We start from the raw sequence: 7500 nt of genomic DNA, 5'->3' as shown, positions 1-7500 counted from the left end.
CGTTAGGACTTGTTAGGACTTGTTAGGACTTGTTAGGACTTGTGAGGATTTGTTAGGACTTGTTAGGAATTGTTAGGCATCGTTAGGACTTGTTAGGACTTGTGAGGATTTTTTAGGACTTGTTAGGAATTGTTAGGCATCGTTAGGACTTGTTAGGAATTGTTAGGCATCGTTAGGACTTGTTAGGACTTGTTAGGACTTGTTAGGACTTGTTAGGAATTGTTAGGCATCGTTAGGACTTGTTAGGACTTGTGAGGATTTTTTAGGACTTGTTAGGAATTGTTAGGCATCGTTAGGACTTGTTAGGAATTGTTAGGCATCGTTAGGACTTGTTAGGACTTGCTAGGGATCGTTAGGACTTGTTAGGACTTGTGAGGATTTGTTAGGACTTGTTAGGACTTGTGAGGATTTTTTAGGACTTGTTAGGAATTGTTAGGCATCGTTAGGACTTGTTAGGACTTGTTAGGACTTGTGAGGATTTTTTAGGACTTGTTAGGAATTGTTAGGAATTGTTAGGCATCGTTAGGACTTGTTAGGACTTGTTAGGACTTGTGAGGATTTTTTAGGACTTGTTAGGAATTGTTAGGCATCGTTAGGACTTGTTAGGACTTGTTAGGACTTGTGAGGATTTGTTAGGACTTGTTAGGACTTGTTAGGACTTGTGAGGATTTTTTAGGACTTGTTAGGAATTGTTAGGCATCGTTAGGACTTGTTAGGAATTGTTAGGCATCGTTAGGACTTGTTAGGAATTGTTAGGCATCGTTAGGACTTGTTAGGAATTGTTAGGCATCGTTAGGACTTGTTAGGAATTGTTAGGCATCGTTAGGACTTGTTAGGGATCGTTAGGACTTGTTAGGAATTGTTAGGCATCGTTAGGACTTGTTAGGAATTGTTAGGCATCGTTAGGACTTGTTAGGAATTGTTAGGCATCGTTAGGACTTGTTAGGGATCGTTAGGACTTGTTAGGACTTGTGAGGACTTGTTAGGAATCGTTAGAACTTGTTAGGAATCGTTAGGACTGGTTAGTGTTGAGTAAAATAAAGTTGTAACAGTGCTGATATTAATGTAATGTATGTTTTATGTTTTAAGTAATAAATTGTATGCTGTAACCAGGTTATGAAAATAGGAATGAAACTATTTGACAGAAAAGAATAGGTCCAGACTGATCTTATTATCACAATCACCACCTTTTGTTTCTGTAATTTATATGTAAAGACAGATCCTTTCTCTCCCCCTCTCTTCCTGTTTCTGGTTAAATGAGATTAGGTTAAAACCAACTATTATCATATAAAGAGAAACCTTTTGCCACACAGCAGGAAATAAACTTCTGCCTCTATCAGTCTCCAACCCCCTGGTACTGTAGTCTGGGTTAGGACAATACAATGTTAATTCCGGTAAACTTGTAAGGACTCGACATCTGCATGTTAGATCCTATTGATCTGTGGGTACAAATGACCCCCAGGGAGCAGAATTTAGAGCATGTTCTTCCTAATTGGAAGGCGAAGAAAACCAATAAGACGCATCCAACCTGTCACCATGCCAACAAAGAGCCTATGAGGAAGGCTCTTACTCACGAAGGAGAAAAGTAACCGCCCCTGGGATTGGAGGAATAAAGCAGGGGGCAACGGGATTCGGGGCAAAAAAAATAGATCACGGGAACTTTAGGGTTAAGCAACTATTTTCAAAGCCCGCTGCAGCGTAATTCTCTGTATTTTGACTTATCATTTTTATTAATAAATCTTTGTGTTAACCTTTCAATTGGACCAAGCCTCTCCTTCTTCAGAGATTCTGAAACACGTATTTCTCAACATTAGGACTTGTTAAGAATCGTTAGGAATCGTTAGGACTCGTTAGGAATCGTTAGGACTTGTTAGGACTCGTTAGGAATCGTTAGGACTCATTAGGACTTGTTAGGAATCGTTAGTACTTGTTAGGACTCATTAGGACTTGTTAGAAATCGTTAGTACTTGTTAGGAATCGTTAGGACTTGTTAGGACTTGTTAGGAATCGTAAGCACTTGTAAGGAATCGTTACGACTTGTTAGGACTTGTTAGAACTTGTTAGGACTTAAAAGTTAAAAAGAGGAAAAATTTGAAGTTTTCCGGTTCGATTCCCGATTGGAACATGTTGCCACATTACAGCATTTATAAAGACTATTCACATTCTGTTATTACCATATGACTTTCGCATCTCCATCGTCTTAGTTTGCACAGGCTTTGTAAAAAAAAAAAATACCCATCCGCTGCGAGCAGGGTTCGAACCTGCGCGGGGAGACCCCATTGGATTTCAAGTCCAACGCCTTAACCACTCGGCCATCGCAGCTTACGTCACAGTAACTTTCAACCATACTATTTGTCATATCCAATCCCCGTGGCTCTTTAGATAAAGTGGAACTTTAGCAAACTAATACCGTCTGCTGCTGATTTTACGTTTTTAGCTGCCGTTAAAAACACTTTACTTACGGTTTGGAGTCCGTCATCGAGCACCGTACCGGATGGCTCTCCCGTTTCAGACGTTGACCGCTGAAATAAAGTTGAATCCTGGTATATCGACACTACATATCGACACTATGAGCCAGCAGAACATCTCACTAACCGTTCAAGAGTATTCACGTCGATGTCAGGTCGGTGTGAAACAACAGAAACACGACTAAGTCCGATGTAATGTCTATAAATCCAACTAAACTCCATGTAAAACCGCCGACAGTCATAGCAGACGTCGATGAGCGTGCTGTTTGGCTGATTGTTTAGCTCAACACTACTACTGGTGGCCGGGAGCGGTATTACAACAATACAGTAGTAATCTTTTTATTTCTATGGTAGTAACACTGACTGTTGCAATTTAATAAAAGAGACTGGTAACCATAAGATATATCTATGCTTGTAACAAACCATGTTGTATTTATTCTCTATTCTATGACTACTCTGGCATTAACACTGCATTTAGTATGTACTTTTCAACTAATATTCTTATTGATTTATACTATTATTGCTTTTCGACACAAAATGGGCTGTAGGTTTATGTTTTAATTTCTTTTTTTCGTCGTAATATTGCATGAAAACAGCCGTCATATTTTGGGAGAACATTTTTTTTACTATTTATAAAAAGAAAAGTCGTAATATTTTAAGAAAAGGAAGTTGGAATATTTCACAAATATTTTTTATTTTAATAAAAAAACGTCGATTCATATTTACAGAACACTTGGTGCAACAGCATTTGGTGTACATACATAGATATGATGTCTGACGGGCCGTGACAAATTTGGTGCTATTTGGCCAATAGGTGGCGCTGTAGCAGCATCATTTAACTATTAATGAAGGAATCTCTCTATGAGTCTATGAATGTATGATTGTCATTTGCATATCTCAAAGACTGTTTATTCAATCAATTTTACATTTGGCAGGTGTATTACTTAGGACCAAAGGACGCGCAGAATCGAGCATGAAGTCCATTGGATGGGCGGTTCTCGAGAAAGCTACAAGCAGATAGCAAGAAACCAGGCAGTCCGCCAACTACAAACAGGCACATCCCGCACGGGAACTGTTTATAAAAGTATTAGAGCTTAACTAATTAACTAATCGTAATCTTAGCACCACAACCTGCAAGGTCACAGATAAATACAGGTTTTCGGACCGAGTACTGCATCGTGTGGGGATGTAGCTCAGTGGTAGAGCGCATGCTTCGCATGTATGAGGCCCCGGGTTCAATCCCCGGCATCTCCACTCTTTTACCGTTTCTGTTCCGCAGCGTTACCGATCACGTCACGGTGTAAACTCAATCATTATGAAGTATTATCCGTGTAACAACGATTAAACAAGTGGGCGAAGTTTTGACCATTGAGACACTTTTTCGGACAATTTTTTTTGCTTTTTGACATCTTTTGTCACCTTTTTTGCTGCCCTTTGTCGCCTTATTCACTTCCTTTTGTCGCCTTTTTCGCTGCCTTTTGTCGCCTTTTTCGCTGCCTTTTGTCACCTCTTTTTCTGCCTTTTGTCGCCTTTTTTGCTGCCTTTTGTCGCCTTTTTCGCTGCCTTTTTGTCGTCTTTTTGCTGCCTTTTGTCACCTTTTTAGCTACCTTTTTCGCTGCCTTTTTTGTCGACTTTTTGTCGACTTCTCACTGCCTTAAATTAATAAGTAGTTCATTTAAAATTTACTGAGGGTCAAAGTAGTTACTTAGTTAATTTTTAACAGCAAGAGGAGGTTTACTTTTTGATATTTATACTTATTTAATATCGTATTTATACTTATTATACACATTTAATTAAAGTACAGGTCTTTGTGATTTAACAAAAAAACAAAAACGTTTTTCAAAAAAGCGACAAAAACTTAAAAAAAAAAAAAAAAAAAAAGCCTCCAAACAACATTGGAGAGCTTTTTTATTTAGGCTACTTAACTCAGTAACGGATGCGATTTAAAATGTAGCAAAGTACAAAAACTTACTTAGTGAAAGTAAAATTAAATTACATATTTAAAAAAAATAATATATATATTTTAAAAAGTACTTTAAAAGTACAAGTACACAAAAAACTACTCAATTACAGTAACGTGAGTAATTGTAATTTGTTACTTTGTATGTGTGTGTGTCTGTGTGTCCTTGTGTCCGTGCGTGTCTGTGTATGTCTGCTTAATAACACGTAGTTAAGACGCAAGGCCCGTTTGTCACTGTAATAATAACCTCCAACGCTTTTATTTTGAAGTTTCGACGTCTAAACCGGATATGGTTGTCCGTTTTAGCTTTTATGTCTCAGGGTAAAACGGAATTTTGATATATTTATACTTTGTGAAAAATATATCCGATTCTAGCTCATATCATTGTTGACTGATCTTGATATGTTTTTTTTTTTTATATATATATATTTTACAAATAATTATATTTTTGTATTCATTGTTTGGATTAATATGTTGTAATATTGTTTACATGCGTCTTTCTGTTTTTAACAATAAAAGTAATGTTTTTAAATTAGTATGATAAGAGATATTGATAAGTTATAATATCTGAATTTAGTTTCCTGTGGGTGAATTAGTAAAAGAAAATAATTACTGGTTCCACTGGGGCTCGAACCCAGGACCTTCTGCGTGTAAAGCAGACGTGATAACCGCTACACTATGGAACCTGATGCCATGAAAGGTTGTGTTTCTTCTTAAATACCTTTATATATACTTTGGTTTATCAGGTTTTTACCTGCTACTACAAGGTTTAAGGTTGCTACAATAATCTCGCGAGATCAAGGCGGCCGCAGGTTTGAGACCCAGGCAGTGCCGTTGCTCTCCACTGACTGCAAGACCCAGGCGGACCCAGGGGCATGCTGGGAAACGCTGGCGGCCTCTCAGCTGATTGGTTCAGAATCGACTCAACATGATGACGTTTTATATAAACTTTGTATTGATTTGGAGGGGATTTTAACCTTTTAGCCTATTAGCTGTTGGTATCAGCTTAGACGTTTTTATAAATGGGACCATTTTAGCATGTAGCTCTATAGTAGAAAATACAGACAAAATACATATATGTAACATCTTTATGTGTCGACACGTTCTGGTCTAAAGATAAATGTACGGCTACCTCAAATACAGTTTGTGAACCACTGGAGGGATCCTACTGTATGGACTATTCACAAAACAGCTGTGTGAAAGCACAGAAACACTGCAGCTGTCAACCCGGACAATATATTAGCCAAAAAGGTTAGTTCATTGTGTTGACTTTGAGATTCAAATACCTTAAATACCTTAAATTCGAAATACCTTAATAAACTTAAGAAGAGTCTGAGAAGAGAAGAGACAGTCATTTTTTCTGAAATATGAAAAGCTCGTGAAAGATTATATTTTGGGACTTGAAACAAAGTAATGTTGTATAGTATATAATAATAATGTATTTCTAACTGTCTGCTTCAAAAATGTCAACAATCAAATAGTTTTTTAAATCCACTGAAAGGACTACATTGAATGTAAAGATGTCATAGAACACATTGTTCTCTTCACAATATGTAAACTGAACTTATATCATTTGTACAGGAACAGCATTAAGGGCCACTGAGTGCTCTGACTGCAGCGATGGAACATTTTCCAATGGGACATTAGTAAGTCAAGCATGGGATCAGACATGGACACCAGCATGGTCCTGTTCAAATGTCCCTCTATCATTCCAGATGTCAATCCTTGAATCTTCAGCAGATAAAATGCTTCAACCGACGCTGAATGTGGAGAACAAAGATCAGGAGCTGAGATCGGCATCGTTGTGGGGGGGGGGGGCTTGTGACCTGTTTAATCGTAATTGCAATAGCTCTGTTATTTTTCGTCTGGCGGAAAGACACAGGTATGATTGGCATTTAGACTATTAAAACATTTATGTTTTTAATACATATTATTTATTGAATCATTATGTTGATGATTGAGGTGCTTTTCATTGGTAATGTCTTATTACAGAAAGAAAAGGGAATTCCCAACAGGTATGTTCTTTACTGTTATTACTCAGTCCATGTTACTGTATGTACAGTAGAACGTAGAAATGATCTTAGCAGTAGTACTAATTAAATTATATTACATTTTTATCAGTTCTTTGAAAACCAACATCCACCTGAAGAAAAGGAAGAGCTGGAGGTAAGACAGTAGTGAATTCTTCATTTCAATTTTCATGTCACTACAAATATATATAATATGTTTCTGTTTAAACTCAATTTATTTCTCTTATTTCTCTCCTCAGGTTGTGTAAACACAGAGACACTTCCTCGGTCACTGCAGAGGAAAGATCCAGGATCAATGAAATCCAGTTGGATGCTGGCACATATGTACGATGAACATAAATTAAAATTAAAATAAATACATCACAAGACAATAACAGACATTTAAATACAACAACATTCACATTCATATACACGCACTCACTAACAATGCTCCCACAAACCTAATCCCTTCCCTTTAGCCCATACCATAATCAAAGTCAATCAGTGAACCATCTGCGAAAATGCAAATACAGGAACAAGGTATAAATATATTTATGCACTTCACATGCACTTCTGAGCCTGTCAGCGGCAACAACAAGCACTTTGTGAAGGTTACTACAAGCTGGACTGTTGTTCCCATCACGAAAACATAGGAAAATAGGTTGAAAAAAAATGGTAGTTACCCTTTAATAAGCACAACCTAAGTCTTCCGCAAAGCTAGAAAAACACTGCATATATTCATATGTGTATATATATATATATATATATATATATATATATATATATATATATGTGTGTGTGTATATGTATGCTTTTGTGGTAGGCTACTTGCAGGAGACATTCAACAGGAAGGAGGCGTTTTGGTGTGTTGGTGGGCGGTGCATGTGTGTGTGTGTGTGTGTGTGTGTGTGTGTGTGTGTGTGTGTGTGTGTGTGTGTGTGTGTGTGTGTGTGTGTGTGTGTGTGTGTGTGTGTGTGTGTGGGCGGGCATTAAATAAAGAGAAGTGCACTTGGAGCTGCCCACAACACATCCACAGCTCTGACAGGAGAGGAGGCGCCTCGCT

General features: G+C 37.6%; 1 long non-coding RNA gene and 3 other non-coding genes across 4 annotated transcripts; 2 read left to right on the top strand and 2 right to left on the bottom strand.

The window, feature by feature from the left end:
• Positions 1-2240: 2240 nt before the first annotated feature.
• trnas-uga (transfer RNA serine (anticodon UGA)) lies at positions 2241-2322 on the bottom strand. Its single transcript has one exon. It is a non-coding gene; the product is annotated as a tRNA-Ser (tRNA).
• A 1328-nt stretch (positions 2323-3650) lies between these two features.
• trnaa-cgc (transfer RNA alanine (anticodon CGC)) lies at positions 3651-3722 on the top strand. The gene has a single exon. It is a non-coding gene; the product is annotated as a tRNA-Ala (tRNA).
• A 1319-nt stretch (positions 3723-5041) lies between these two features.
• On the bottom strand, positions 5042-5114 carry trnav-uac (transfer RNA valine (anticodon UAC)). Its single transcript has one exon. It is a non-coding gene; the product is annotated as a tRNA-Val (tRNA).
• A 396-nt stretch (positions 5115-5510) lies between these two features.
• LOC114566217 (uncharacterized) lies at positions 5511-6224 on the top strand. Its single transcript, XR_003694032.1, has 3 exons — positions 5511-5679; positions 6010-6074; positions 6144-6224. It is a non-coding gene; the product is annotated as an uncharacterized LOC114566217 (long non-coding RNA).
• Positions 6225-7500: the final 1276 nt, after the last annotated feature.

This window comes from Perca flavescens, chromosome 13 (assembly GCF_004354835.1).
Source record: "Perca flavescens isolate YP-PL-M2 chromosome 13, PFLA_1.0, whole genome shotgun sequence".
NCBI lineage: Eukaryota > Metazoa > Chordata > Actinopteri > Perciformes > Percidae > Perca > Perca flavescens.
The sequence above is the reverse complement of the archived record's forward strand: the minus strand, read 5'-3'. Positions and strand labels throughout refer to the sequence as shown.